Below are 15,066 nucleotides of genomic sequence, written 5' to 3'. Positions count from 1 at the left end.
TAACTGCTAATCAATTTCAGTGAGTTCCATATTGGTGATGGGGAAAAACAAACAAACAAACAAACAAACAAGTTTCTGCTCACTAAGACTCTACAAAGCCTATTCCTGCAGAGAACCCAGAAATTGAATTTGGAGAAGCTCTTTCTGAGCTGTAATGAGCCACCTGCCTCTAGCTATAAAACCCAAAGAGGAAGGACAGGAAACACACTGAATAGCAAGAGGCAATTTCTAGCATTGTGCAGCAGGGTCTCTGTAGAGAAATAATCTTTTGTATAATGTCACCAACCTTTCAGGGAACGTGAGGCTGTGTCTTCAGTTAGTTTATATTCGATCATGGCTCTCAGTGTTATCGTTTACCTTTTTATGTGTCGTCAACTTAAACATTTAAAAAATGAAGGTGCAAATTTTATTTTGTGAAACAAGTCATTAACTGTTGACTAAGTGTTAGTCACCATAAGTGTTACAAACCAAAGGGAAGAAAGAGGTGGAGGGGCGATACAATTAAGACAAAGAAGCCTTCAAGGAGAAATGCCTTTTCAAACAGAAGACCATCATAATGGGTCATTGCAAAACAAAACAAAACCAAAACAGGCTCATATATACTATTATATGGACACACGCATGGCAGATTTTATTTTGTTTTGCTCTAACCTAGGAGTAGTTTTCTGAACAAAAGCCCACGTGTCCTCTGGAAACGGGAACACAGGAAGCAGAATGTTCCCACACTGTAAAGAATGACCTCATCTTCTTTTCTAGGCTAGAACTCCCCCAGTCTTTTGGCTATTGCAATGCCATTTGTGCATTTTTTACCTTTCTGAATGCTCTCCATTCTCAGCCTAATAATGAACCAATATGTTTCTCCTGTGTCTACTTTTCAATTGAAAAAATGTTGAGAAATCTCATTAATTTGGGGAAAATAAGCTACAATAATTTTTAAAAACTCAATTTTTATGGAGTTTAAGGACAGTTAAGTATCTCATGGTAACGGTAACTTACACGTTGATACCTTTGGCCTGGAGCTAACAATCCCGCCAAATACCTACTCATGATTTTAGGGAGTAAGTTTACCCTGGGATTTTTATTGTTGTTATTTTCTTGTTTTTGTTTTTTGCTGTTTTTGTTTGTTTGTTTGTTCTTAGCAAAGGAGTGACATGATCTGGGGTATTCTTTGCGAAGATAATTCTGGCAATGATGAGGAGAAACTGAAGGCAGTACACTCTTTGGTAATTAGATATCCAGGTAATGTTGAAGTAGGTAAGGGGTAATAAGCCTGATAAGACAGGGGGAAATGTAATGTACATTTCAGAGGAACAAATCAACAAAACCATGCTTTATTTATAGTTTCCCTTTCTAAAGCACCAGGGCAAGCCATGTCCTATATATTGAAGTTTTATTAATATGGGCTGGTTGAATAAATGAGTACACACCAAGGAAAGGGGAAAATGCTTTCATATATGAATGAATAAGTTAAAATTTACAGGATGTGGGGAGTGCACAACAATGCGGCAATGACAAAACTACAGGTTTAAGCCTGCGTGGCCATTGGTGCTGGGTGGTCTCGGTCCAGAGAAATGATGCGTTTTTATTTATTTATTTATTTATTTTTGTACTACTTAAATTTATTGCCAGTTAAATTATGAGTAATTTACATGTTTTTGAAAGTCAATGTATTTTCCAAAGGCAATAATAACAAATATTAAATATCTTTGCTGTCAAAATAGAGATTAACATTGCAAAATTTTGTGCTTGTTATTGGGATATTTGGTATATACTAGAAGACATAACTGAATTTTGAACTATCCATAACATATGACATGAATGTTAAAGAATGTTTCTTAGACATTCTTTTTTTTTTTACAAATAGTTTCTTGTCAATTTACCCCAATGTTCATAGCAGCACTCTCAACAATAGCTAACACATGGAAAGAGCCTAAGTGTCATTAACGGACGAATGAATCAAGAAGACGTGGTTTATCTATACCATGGAATACTACACGGCAATGAGAAACAATGAAATCTGGCCATGTGTAGCAACATGGATGGACCTTGAGGGTGTGATGCTGAGCGAAATAAGTCAGGCAGAGAAGGACAGATACAATATGTTTACACGTATAGGAGGATTAGGAGGAACTTAACGGAGGACTGTGGGGAAGAAGAAGGGGGAAATGGTGGGGGAAAGGGAGAGAGGCAAGCCATGAGAGACTCTTGAATACTGAGAAACAAACTGAGGACTGATGGATGTGGGGGTGAGGGGGGAGATGGGCATGGAGGAAGGCACTTCTGGGGATGAGCACTGGGTGTTATATGGAAATGATGCGTTTATTACAGAGACATGTTCTCATCAATTTTGCAATTGTTGATTGTCCTGAATGAAATAGCCAATTCTGGGATGCGGGACATGAGGAATACCTAGTACATGAAGAACATTCTCCATCAATGTGATGTCTGAAGGACGTATATGGTTAAAACGGCAAACAGAAAGACCTAATCATGAGATCTCCTGGGGAAAGAATGCAGACAGAAGAGGACCAAGAGGAAGGAGGGGAGGGAGGGGAAGCAGGGCCAGAAGCTGTTAAGAACAATGTTTACGACGGATGGGCATTTATAGGACTATCCAGCAACACAGACACAGACTTCGTCAGAAAGTTCTTTTCTAACATATTAATAATGAAGGAAAACCCACTCCTCTGATGTGAAGCTACTAGATGGGTAACCCTCTCCCTCCTTTTCTTCTAAGGAAGATCTCTTGTCCTCCTGTCTTGAATAAATAAAATAGACGTGTCACAACTAATTAGAAGACACCTGTCCATGTTAAAGGTGAATATGAGGGAAAAGTTTAATGAAGTCCCATTATAACAGTGATTTTTTAAAAAACATAACATATACCAAACATTACCTTTTTGTGAAAATTACTGAACTGTATTGATGTATGTAGTCATTTTACAAGCTAAACTTCCTTTCATATAAATTATGTTAAATTTGAATCCTTATGCTATTATCAGCAATATAAATCTTGATTTCTCTAAAAGCCCAAGCTACCTTTTTTTTCCCCTAAATAGTTTATTGTCAAGTTGGTTTCCATATAACACCCAGTGCTCATCCCAACAAGTGCCCTCCTCCATGCCCATCAACCCCCTTTCCCCTCTCTCCCACCCCTCAGTTTGTTCTCAGCATTCAAGAGTCTCCCATGGCTTGCCTCCCTCCTTCTCCCCAACTATTTTTCCCCTTCTTCTCCCCCATGGCCCTCCGTTAAGTTCCTCCTAATCCAACCATACGTGCAAACATATGGTTATCTGTCCTTCTCTGCCTGACTTATTTCGCTCAGCATAACACCCTCAAGGTCCATCCGTGTTGTTACAAATGGCCAGGTGTCATTCTTTCTCATTGCCATGTAGTATTCCATCGTATAGATAAACCACATCTTGATCCATTTGTCAGCTGATGGACACGTAGGCTCTTTCCATGTTTTGGCTATTGTTGAGAGTGCTGCTATGAACATTGGGGTACATGTGCCCCTATGCATCAGCACTCCTGGATCCCTTGCCAAGCTACCTTTTTAAGAATATATGTAAATTATATAAATGTCATTTATATAAATAATGTTTATATAAATATCATTTACATAATTATATCTCTATATATAGTATAGGAGATTATTGCAATTAAAATACTCAACATTTTATGAATCAAAATGATAGATAAGAAGAAACAAAATGATGAGCTGTATTAAGATATATACTTTTTATCATTTTATTTTTATACATTTCGATAGGTCAGCAGTTAAAAATACAAAATAAGTGGAACGTGGAGATCTTCAAGAAACTTACGGACTGAAAGATAAAATCGTTTGGGAAATGCAGTACTCCCAATAGTAAAGGCCAGCCATTACCGAATGATAGCAGACATACGTGAGATAATAAATACACGCAGGACAGCCAATCCCATTCACTAATAAGGTCCATGATAGTAATAAGATCCTATGGTTTTAAAAATAACTTGGCTCTTCCATGTGATCAAATCTCCCTGCAATTCTGAGCTCTGCTTGAACACTACTGCTATTCTACCTGGCATGCTTCTGTATCACAATGTGTATTCTTTATTATAAGCAGGGAGTTATCTTCATTGATTCAACTGTCTATACAAGTACCTAGTTCAGGGATATGCACAGTGTGTGCGGAAGAAGTTAAAAAGGAGGAGGAACAACCGGAGACCGGGAAGCTGTAGTGTCTTACTCTTTGTGCAACCAAAACCAAGTTAAGTAAGAATCTTAGAATAGTAAAGCAGAAGATTAGAGAGACTGCATAATGAACACACTTAACGTCTCCACCTTTGCCAACATATTTTTGCAGCCAAAATCTCAAAAAAAGGAAAGAGGTTTGCTAAAGTCACCACCTAGTTAACGGCAAAACCAACAAGCCATGCTTTCTTTGGGTGTGTGTGGGGGGAGGGTGCATGAAGGTCAGTATTTTAGGGTTGGTGAATATGTAGGGGAGGGGCAGGCAGAATGGAGGAGATACAAGCTACATAGTACACCTTTCAAATTAAAAAATAAAGAAGATCTAAATACGCAATTCTCTCGATGCTTCAAGTCTTTTGATTTTAAGCTCACTAATGCTTGAACTAAATTTCATTCCTCAGAGAGTAACAGTAATCAAAACAGTATTCAGCTCTGTGAGAGTTCCAGTCTTATTTTGCCTTTAGAATTCTAAACTGTGTAGAAAAAAAAGACAGTGGGATATCCAAAGTTTTCTTGAAACATAAAAGGGTAAAGTTCACATTTTCTTCATTTGCTTCTCATCTCACATGCCTTCTCGGTGCCTTCTTTTGGTATGAGAACGGGCATCTGTGAGCATCAGCCTCCATATGACACATTGTGAACTTGCACTTAGGGGAAGGAGATTTGGAGAAGGAGACAGACAACAGGGAAAACAAGTCATTAGAGTGCAGGATCCCATTTTCAGGTAAACGACCTTGCTAATGAAGAAAACAACACTGAAATGCCAGCAATGACTTAAATAGAATCCTCCCAAAATCCACTCTAAATTTAACTTTCTATATAAAGCCTTCTTCAAAAATTTCCATAACCTATTAAAGCACTTTAATGAATATCATATTGAGATGGAAGGAGACCATTATAGTGAACATCCATTGTGTGGGGAATTTGCATTAATAGCTAAAAACATATTGGTCTCTTGCTCCTTAGCAACTGCAAGTGGTTTCTTGTAAAATTTTTCCCCCTCTTTAAGATGACCTTATTCTTTTCCTGCCTAATTTATAGTCCCAAGGGGAGGATGGTCTGAGCAAATGGTTATTAAAAAAATGCCAGTTTTATGAATGTACTTATTGTCAAACTAACATTCAGAAAAAGACAAACTGTCCCCTCTTACTCTTCAGGCTGTTCTGAATGGGTGGGATTGAATTCCAGGGATCACCTCGTCCTAACAAAACTCAGACAACAACAATAATGTCTAACATTTGTGTAGTGCTAAGAATGGCCAGGCACTGTTCTAAACGTTGTACTTGTATGAACTCATTTACACCCTCTAAACAGCCCTCCAAGGTCAGGGGACAGCCCTCCAAGGTCGGGTGTTATTATTATTCCCATTCTATACATGAGAAAAGGGAGGCAGGCAGAGGTTACATAACTCGCTCAAGGTCACACAGCTACTAAGTAATAGAACCAGGATTAGAATGAGGCAATTTGACCGTTCTTTACCTCCTCCTGGACCCAGTGTAGATCTCACTGTCCAGCCCGCCATGCACTCCCAGGTAACTGTGAGACAGCGATCAGCCCAGGAGTTAGCAGCTCAGTGGAATTTGTAAATTGTCAAGTGCTGGAATATCCAAGTTGATTCCAGCACTCTGTATTCCAAGGCTGTCCTCACAATTATGAAACTGACCCATGAAGGGACTGAGCAGGTCCACAGAACTGGAAGCTGTACCCAGGTATCCCCAAATGGTTCTGGTCCTTCACTGGGTCTCAGGGTCACTTCAAGAGAGGGTCCTCTTGTCTTTGTCTAGACAACTTACTTGTACCGATAATAATAATTTCAATAAAATTAGCTTGTTTTAGCTGTCATATCCTAGGTGATATGTTAAGTGTTTTATATACAGTCTCTAACTTATTATCTAACCTATCTCATAAGTGACAAGCCTCCGATGACTTGGGTTAAATGTTCTAGGACGGTTTTCCATCAAGTTTAATTCAGGGACTGACTTTTCCGTTTCTCAACAACCTGCTGTCAAGGATGGTGTACTGCCCTGAGATCGTTCTTGACGACTGAAGGTCTCACTCCCCTACTACTGCCATCAAGAACTGCTGAAACTGAACAGGGCCAGCCCATATCCAAAGAACGCACAGGCCAATTTTCAGGGCTTACCTCAGTCTCCAAGCTACGTGTGTGTGTGTGTGTGTGTTGGGGGGGGGCTGTTGACTGAGGCCATGCTATAACATGCTATGACTGTGTGACAGTCCAATTTCTCTGTCTGCCAATGCTGCTCCTTCTACATTTCTCCCATCTCCCCCAAAACCAGTGTCAATCCCCAAAGCCTCCTACCTAGCAACTTCCCTCAGGCCAATCTCCATCTCACAGTCTGCTTTTAGGGGAACTGGGCAAGGGGACATTGTACTATGTGCTTCACTGGAATTTCACAATCCTTACCAAGGACATGAACAGACTTACAGATGCAATAAACAAAAAATATAAATTTATATAAATATGTATTAACATTTATTTATATTTTGTCTCAAATATAAACAGAGAGGGAGAGAATGACCATTAGTCATCTCTCTCTCTGTTTGATCATCCATTCCTGGTCCTGAGGCAGTAGATGTTCACGATCAGAGGCATCATTCCTTGGAGGACATGTGCATGGCAGTGGTGTTTCATGTCCGCTGAAGATAAGAATCTGACACTGCTGGACCTCCATGCTTTATTACTTTAACTGTCCTCTGAATGGAAACCGGAAGCAACCTCATTCAGTTTGTAAGCATCATGCGAACTTTCTTCATTTCAACAGGGTACCACAAACTCGGTGGCTTAAAAAAAAAACAGAAATTCATCATCTCACAGTTGTGGAGGCCACGTGTCTGGAACACAGGTGTCGTCCAGGCCATGCCTCCTCTGAGAATGCAAGGGAAGGGTCCTTCCTGTCTCTTCCACCTTCTGGTGGCTCCAGGCTTTCCTTGGCTGGTGGCACCATGGTACTTGTTTCTGCCTGTCTTCACATGGCCTTCTTCCCTGTGTGGCTGTGTCCCTGTGGCCTTTCTCTTATAAGGGCACCCGTCATTTGATTTAGAGCCCAGTCTAAATCCAGGTTGATTACACCTTGAGATTTTTTAATTAAATCTCTAAATATCCTATTGCCAAATAAGGCCACATGCTGAGGGTCTGGGTGGAAGTGAATTCTGGGAGATGCTATGTAACTCAGCACACGAACACACAAACACGTTATTCTCCCCAGTGGCCTCTCTTACGGCACCAGGCTCTTATTCAGTAATCTCAGCCTCCCCATTGCCTCCCCATCTGTTCCTGTTGAGAGCTTGCTCCTCGTCCCACAGGATCCCCTCCTCCAATATTGTTACATTTGAACTTGAGATTTACTTCTTGTTAATTTACATGTTCCTAAGGCCCAGGTCATGGAGAAGTATCAGTCAGGTTTCAATCAGAGAAATAGAACCAGGAGGCTGACAAAGTAGGATATAAAGAGATTTGTTTCAAGAAATTGGACTACTTGATTATGGGGTCTGGAAAGCCTTAAATGTATAGAGCAGGTCAGAAAGCTGGACACTGTCAGGCAGGATCTGGTACTGCAGTTCACAGGCAGAGTTTCTTCCTCAGAGAAACCTCAATTTTGTCCTTAATGCCTTCTGCTAATTGGATGCGGCCCACTCAGATGATCAAATATAATCTCCTTTCCTTAAAGTCAACTGATTATGGACATTGACCACATGTGCAAAATGCCTTCGCAGCATCATCCAGATTGGTATTTGATGGAAGAGCTGGGTACTTAAGCCCAGAAAAAATGACGGGCAAAACTACCTACCACAGGAAGGATGGTCTATTACCTGACTTTGGAAGGCCCTATTAGGCATCAGTGGGTTTGCCTGTGAGGTCATTATGGCTTTAGCACAAAATTATTTTACCTGTTGTGAATTTTTTTAAATATATATTTTTTTAACTTTTTGAACCCTAAAATTGTGTTCTTTTACAGAGCAAATGAACATAAAAATATTCTCTAGAGGGCAGTCTGAGACTTACTATATCTTCCTTTATCTCCATGGCCCCAAGGCCCCCAGGTGATGAATTGGAGAGCTTAGATTTGAATTCACACGTGCCTGATGGCAGAGCTCACTCTTCTTTTACTTAGCCATGAAGTAGAAAGGCCAGAGCCAGATCTCAGGGTTCCTGACTGTCCAGTGTTAGTTCTCTCTTGACGGTCCTCATGGTTTTCCATGACCATGACACGGAGGCAACACGGTGCAATATAATCTTAAAGTTATTTTTACCTGCAAAGTGCTGTATTTTATTCAAAGCCTCAAATTCTTCAAGTCTAGGCCAAAGCAAATCTACTTAGGTTTACACAGGCCGCTGGGTCCTGTGTGATAACAGCCAATGGCAGGAGGGGAGAATTAATGTTCTGCATGAAAATCCATTCACCTACCCAGTTTACATAAACCAAAAATTAGTCTTGTTGTGACTGGTAAATATTTACAAGAATAATTCATTACTAAGCTCAGTCTTCTGTTATAATCAGGCTCCATTCTAAGAAAATTTTCTTAGGGTGAGGTAAAACTAGGTCTTAGAAACAAAACCACCATATCATCATGACTCAGGTCTTTAATACTTCTAGATGTGTATGCTTTTCTATCTGACATTAAAAAAATTGTTGAAATACTTCAACAGGCTTGCACAAGAAAAACTTATTAACAGATTTCAGCCTACTGTAATGTATCTTTCATGGTCAGGCAGCTTTGTGAAGTAAATTGAAGTCGACTCTTGTCAGCTTGGACATATTTTCATAATTCTTACTTTGGGCCCATTGTTTCTTGTTAATCTCCATAGTTCTAAAATTTGACAGCAGTTACCTGAATAATCATATTAATTATTATCACAAGGAATACTGCTTACAATTTAGTGTTATTGCTTCGCTCTATAATTTTCTATGAAGCCAGTGGGATTTTAAACGATCAGAAGGAATGGGTTATAGAATTTAGAAGTTCTCCCAAATTTCCTTCTGTTCTTCTTTAGTCTGCAAGAACTTAACTGATTTTCATATTTGAAATTGGTCTCTATTGGTAAACAGTCATGTATGTCAACGAGTATTTAATAGCATTTGCCTTCCTGACATACTTCAGCAATGCAGTCAGTCTTGCTGCTTTCCTAGAGGCACAAAGCCCCACCTTGCAAAGTGCTGATCTCAGCTGGGCCACCACAACAGGGTAATCATGAATAGAAATGTATATGCACATTATAATTGGGTGTGACAAATTCAGAGGGAAAGCTTAAAGCTTATCTGGGTGAATAGTATCAGGAAGGACAATGCATATTTTTACAGAAGTTCATTTGAATAATAAGGCATTCAGTGCAGTTATAGACTGAACTGTGTTCCTCCCAAATTCATAGGTTGAAGCTATAATCCCCATTGTCACTGTTTTTGGAGATAGAGCTTTTAAAGAGGGAGTTAATGTTGAATGAGGTCATATAGCTGGGCCCTAATCCAACCTGATGGGGTCCTTATAATTAGAGGAGACACTGGGGATATGTGCACACAGAGAAAAAAGGCCATGTGGGGACTCCGTGAGAAGGCAGTCATCCACAAGCCATGGCGAGAGGCCTCAGGAGAAATCAACTGTCTGCACCTTCACCTTGGATTCCCGGCCTCGAGAATTGTGAGACAATAAGCCTAAGTGCTTTCTCTGGTCACCAAAGCAGCTCTGGCCATGTGCACAGCAGGCCGGAAGTGTCAGAGATTAAGGTCTTGTCATCCTCAATCATAATCTGCAGTATCAGGCACCTTTTGTTGACTTCTTCCATTCTCTCTCACCTCCCTATTCCTCTACCAGCATTCCCTGGGACCACCTCCCAGACAAGCTGCTTGCACTGAATGCTTGTCTCAGTGTCATTGTCTAGGGGAACCTGAACTAAGAGAGCCACTAAGAGCTACAGTGAGGATTAAATAAAATTGTATATGAAAGTATCTACATCAGTACTTGATGCTTAATAGCAGCAGTTCAATAAATGCTTACGATGTAGTAATGTGGAGCACCAGCTCTTTTGAGCTGCCTTGGACTCTCTTTTGCTCAAGCCTACATTCTATACTAAATTCAGAACTTACTAAGCACCTCTCTTTCCCCTGCCCACGTCTTAATAACAGTCTTCAAGGGTTCACCACTGTAACTGGGAGAAGAGCCACAAAAGGATGAACCAAGGAGCAAAACAGTGTCAAAGGACTACGTGTGAAATTCCACACGGGGGCTGGAGCTGAACGTATCAGAGGAGCTCAGGCTGAGGCCTTCCCATTGCCTATGAGATGGTTTCAGTTCATAAACTCGACAGGTTCCTTTTTCACTAACTTGGAGTCAGAAATGCAATGTGGTTGAACTGGGGGTTTCTGGGAACAGCATCCATCTGCATCAGAAACCCCTAAAATATGAAAAAGAAATTATGATTACCCATAACAATTTGGCTAGTTGATTGGTGGTGTATACAACCCCAGAGCTGATAGTCGAAAACCCTGGATCCTGTTACACATTGTGTTTAGTTTGGGCAAGTCATTGAGCTTTCCTTGAACCTCAGATTACTCATGTGAACATCAACGGGTACATTTAGGTTGTTTCAAACTTTTCCCAAAGCCCTAAAAATCTTAACGATTTTTTGTCACGAATGGATTTTCATGATACATTAACCTGCACGTAAGGAGACCTGGCCCAGCGTTAGCATGTGAGAAAATTACCAAAACACGGAAGTGCTAAGTTACAAATGTGAAGTTTGGTTTTTCAACAATCACACAACCAGAAAGTGCATAGGTTTAGACATGAGCAAAATATTCTAGATTACTTTACGTGTCATTTGCAATGGTGGATGAAGAGTCTGATAGTGCAATTCAAGAAGGTGGCCTGATCTGTGTGGTTTAAACCATGAGCCACTTGCAAGTCACCCTGAGAACTGTAGACAAGAGGCACCATATGCAATGGCACAAAATATGATATGTTGTATGGATTGTTTGACCAAAAATCGATAAGCTGCTCTTTTTTTTGCTTGTGCATGGAAATACACAAAGGGAAATTGACTAGAAATCAAAATGAAACAGACTCACCTCTTTCTGCTGACCAAGAGAATTAAAGAACAGAATTGACCCAAGAGCATAGAAGATGAGAAGTAAGTGGGTTTTTAAAGATTTTTTTCTTCAGCACTTGAAAACGCAACATGTGTTTTTTCTTGTGCCCTCCTTTCCCTCTACTTAGTGCAGAATTACTAGGTGCTTTTTCTAATCTCCCAAACTTGAAACCTTAGAGCTGGCTATACCAACTCGGTGGCCTTTGGGGAAATATATGCATATAAGATAAAAGGAAGAAGGCGGCATCTCATGAAAGGGGTAGTGAACATACCCTCCCCCAACAATAGTGTCAAAAATCCTTGCACATTTCGTGCTCACACCTGGCAGTTTTTTGTCCTGCTTTAGCATATTCTATTTGTTTTTCCCCAACTTTTCCATCCAAATCTATGCAGACACCAAAGCTTGTTGCTTCTCATTGCTTCTCTCTCTCTCTTTCTCTCTCTCTCTCTCTGTCGCATCCTTTCCTTCCTGTTTTATGGCAGCAATTAAGCCTTGCCTTAATTAAGACCACATCCCTCAGACTTCAACCATATTCTCATAAGTGTAGTTTTGTTGGTACTAAGTTTCCATCTTTGAGCCATCCAAGAGTGCATCATCAATTTAATGTTTAAATAACCCTTCAGTCAGAGGCTTTGACTCAAAACCTGTGCTGAAGTTTCCCGTCCACAACAGCTGGAAGCCCAGATTTGTTACTGGAGTGCTAAGGTCAATTGGAACCAGGAAGTAAACTACCTTTCCGATGCTACATCCCTCTCCTACTCACGCTACCTCCCAACCAATTAAGTCTTCGGGAACACTGAGCTTCTCATCACTACGGTTGGGCTTATATTATTGGACTCTGCTTATTTTAGTCTCTCTACTCTATTTACTTGGCTCTTCTTGGCCTCCAAATGCCCAACTCACAGAAAGTACCTCCTCCCTTTCTCCCATGGCTCAAGGCAAATGTTCCCTTATGGGAGATTCATTTAAATCTGCTGTGAACAGACCATGGCAATTTCAGACAGAGTAAAGACAAATCGAAGCTTACGGCCTCCTTTAACAAACACTTGTAGTACAGAGCTGTCTCATTCAGGAGGCCACCCCATTAATGCTGAATATTTCCCTCAGTCAATACATTGTTAACTTAATTCCTTTCTAATTGAACTTCCTCTGTTCCAATATTGGCACATTAGGAGTTATTATCACGCTGCCTCTGCCGAACGCTTCTGGTACGAGAATGTTTGAGCCCTGCCCTCCCTGGGAACAGCGTCACCAAATATGTCCCTTCCTGCTTAGAGCACAGCAGTGCATTGTAAAATATAACATCGCATCTCTGAATGACCAATATGATAACTTACTGGAAATAAACGTTTTAATTTGACTTAAAGAAAACAAATACTCCTGTGCATACACAATTTGTTTTCATCAATACTCCAGATGTCCAGAGCCTGACTCCTCTATTCACAGTTTCCCTGGTCTCAGCTTCTTCTTATCCCCTTTCGTGTCTACAACTTGTAATTTTTTATATATCTCTTCCTCCATTAATCTTCCCCACCCCATCCCCTTCATAACATAACATTTTAAGTTTCAAGACATGAATAAAGGCAGTGCATTGAAAAACGCAAAGAGTGAGTTCCAAAGTCGGGTTTTCCTCTCTAAGAAGTCAGACATGAAATCTCAGACTAATGACTTTTGACTCTTGGTTCTCCTGACTGTGCAACCAGATCAGCTCCCCTTGCTTGTTCATTTTCCTGCACAGACTTATTCAGTGCTGGCCCTTTTTCCACAGAGTGGGGTGCTGGGGGGAGAGGAGAGAGGGGTAAGCAAGGGAGCCAGGAGTTCTCAAAGGAGGACCATCTGTTTCACTTCACTTTCACTTGTTTTTCTCCCCTTACATGGCACTTGGATTAGGTCTTCACACCTGGAAGTAGCAGGAAAGTAATCCTTCTAGTTGAAGGGGTGTGAATATCTAATGAAAGGTGAATCCGTTGTGGCTTAGAGTTAGCATTCCACAAAATTATAGCAGCAGCGGATCAGGGGTTGACTTGTGGCCCCGAGAACTTGTGTATAGGTACTTGATCATACATCGGAGAAGAAAAGGTGCTTAATGTTTTAAATTCATAACCATTGTTGAAAAAATGGTGCAGACCTTTCAACAGAATAAAAAGTATGCTTGGAGAAAAATAAATAACATACAAGTGGCATTATGTAAACTACATATTGGGAGCTCTGAGTATAGGACATATTTTTCAAATCACAAGATATATTGATGAAGCATAGTTAAATGGTTTTTTTAAATTATTAAAATATATTGGAGATTTTTAATCAAATTATAAGACATAATAAAAAATAGATGGTTCCACTCCTGTGATAAATAACAAATACTTTGTACTGCTATATTATTATAATATGGTAACATTGTTTTAAAAGAAAAATATTCTATGAATTATAATGGCATTTGCATCTAAAATCACTAAAATTTGCAGAGTTTGATTATCTAAAGAAATCAAGTACAAATGATAAAATGAATATACTTGTATTTAATTGGAATATTGTGAAGGTTAATGAAATCAAACAACCTTGAAGGGATGTAGGTGATGGTTAATATACCACATTGAATTTTTGGATTAATATTAAAAGAAAACAGCCTGATTCATTTCTGTTTATTCCAATATTCAAACCAAGTGGAACTCCTGGGAATTATTAGGGAGACAAATTAAAACAACAGATGGACTTGCAGTTGCCTGCATAAGAATGTCTTTTCACAAAGCCTCCTGACAATTTCAGAGATTCTAAGGTGTTCTATTTAATTTCAAATAAAGAACACTACATTTCCCCCTCTTTCCAGGCTGTCAATCTCTGAGGGCCCCAAAGAAAATGATTTGAAAACATCATGAAAGTATTTTCTTGGGCCTTTTATAACACACATCTTGTAAGATTGGTAAAAGACTCACTATTTTTGATGATACAAAGAAGAAGAAAATGTAAGCAGATTCTATCTCCCAAAAGTATGAATCTTCATTTAGGGTATTATATGGGAACAATTATTTTTACAAAGTACAGTTCTGACATAGATTTTAAAGAGAAAATACCCAACTTCCTACCATATTTTTATTTCACATAATTAAAAGATTTTATCTTATTTTATGGATCTCTGAGTTGAATCAGTCAGTCAAACAGTGGCTGTGGTAGCATTTGACTCTAAAAGTTTTTTTGCCCTAAGAGACTTGGGTCTAGACATAGGTAGTTTTGTTCTGCATCATTATTTAAGATGTTTTGGATAAATAAACATTTAGGGCACTCACTGACCTAATTTTTAAAAGAAGTTGTTTTTTCAATTTTGATAAAAGATCCATGCAGGCATCCAAAATACATCATGGTGGCCATGATGTAGACATGTAGACTAGTAGACAGCTAGTGGGGAAAGCTGTCTACTTTCAAAGCATTTCATTGTACTGATTGCACTAAAAGTCCATGTAAAGAAGGTTGTATGCTAATAAAATAAATTCTCAAAATGGACACTAGGGATTTTTGCTTCTGGCAGTTACAGAGTGGCATTTTGCAGACCAACTCTCCTTCTGAGAACAACTAGAAAGGTTAGTTTTTGTTTTTAATCTGTCTGAAAGCTTCAGACATGTAAAAGGGAGCTTAAGGGCTCATGATCCCACAAGGAATGAAAGTACTCAAAGAAATAAGCCCAACATTTGGCACTTTTCTCTTTGAGGCACTTGCTCATTCTCTAAAGGT

This window comes from Hyaena hyaena, unplaced genomic scaffold, assembly GCF_003009895.1.
Source record: "Hyaena hyaena isolate Hyena2069 unplaced genomic scaffold, ASM300989v1 scaffold_47, whole genome shotgun sequence".
Classification (NCBI taxonomy): domain Eukaryota; kingdom Metazoa; phylum Chordata; class Mammalia; order Carnivora; family Hyaenidae; genus Hyaena; species Hyaena hyaena.
Note: the sequence above shows the minus strand (reverse complement) of the source record.